The 274-nt window shown below is 26.6% G+C and overlaps 1 protein-coding gene across 1 annotated transcript in view; it reads left to right on the forward strand.

The window, feature by feature from the left end:
- Positions 1-274, forward strand: part of LOC119590815 (zinc finger protein 652-like) — a gene marked incomplete at its 3' end in the record, with an annotated part of 4,691 nt that overhangs the window by 2,903 nt on the left and 1,514 nt on the right.

A 274-nucleotide genomic window follows, 5' to 3' on the forward strand; every position in this document is an offset into this window, starting at 1 on the left:
ACTCTCTCACTCTTTGTTCATATATGTTTATCTAGATCTTTTTACCTTTGTATTTATGTATATATTGGTAGTGAGATGATAATATTTTTTTTGATAAAGGGAAAGCAAATGACAGTACACTGTAATCTAAAACACTATCTCTTCTTAAGAAATCTAAGAGATTTGTATATATATGGTGTTATGGTCACTTCTTTAGAAGTACATGGTCTATCTTACCTTTTAACACCTATTAAGAATATTATGACTAATATTATGCAGAATATATAATATTGTG

The sequence above is a fragment of the Penaeus monodon genome, chromosome 27 (assembly GCF_015228065.2).
Source record: "Penaeus monodon isolate SGIC_2016 chromosome 27, NSTDA_Pmon_1, whole genome shotgun sequence".
Taxonomy (NCBI): Eukaryota; Metazoa; Arthropoda; class Malacostraca; order Decapoda; family Penaeidae; genus Penaeus; species Penaeus monodon.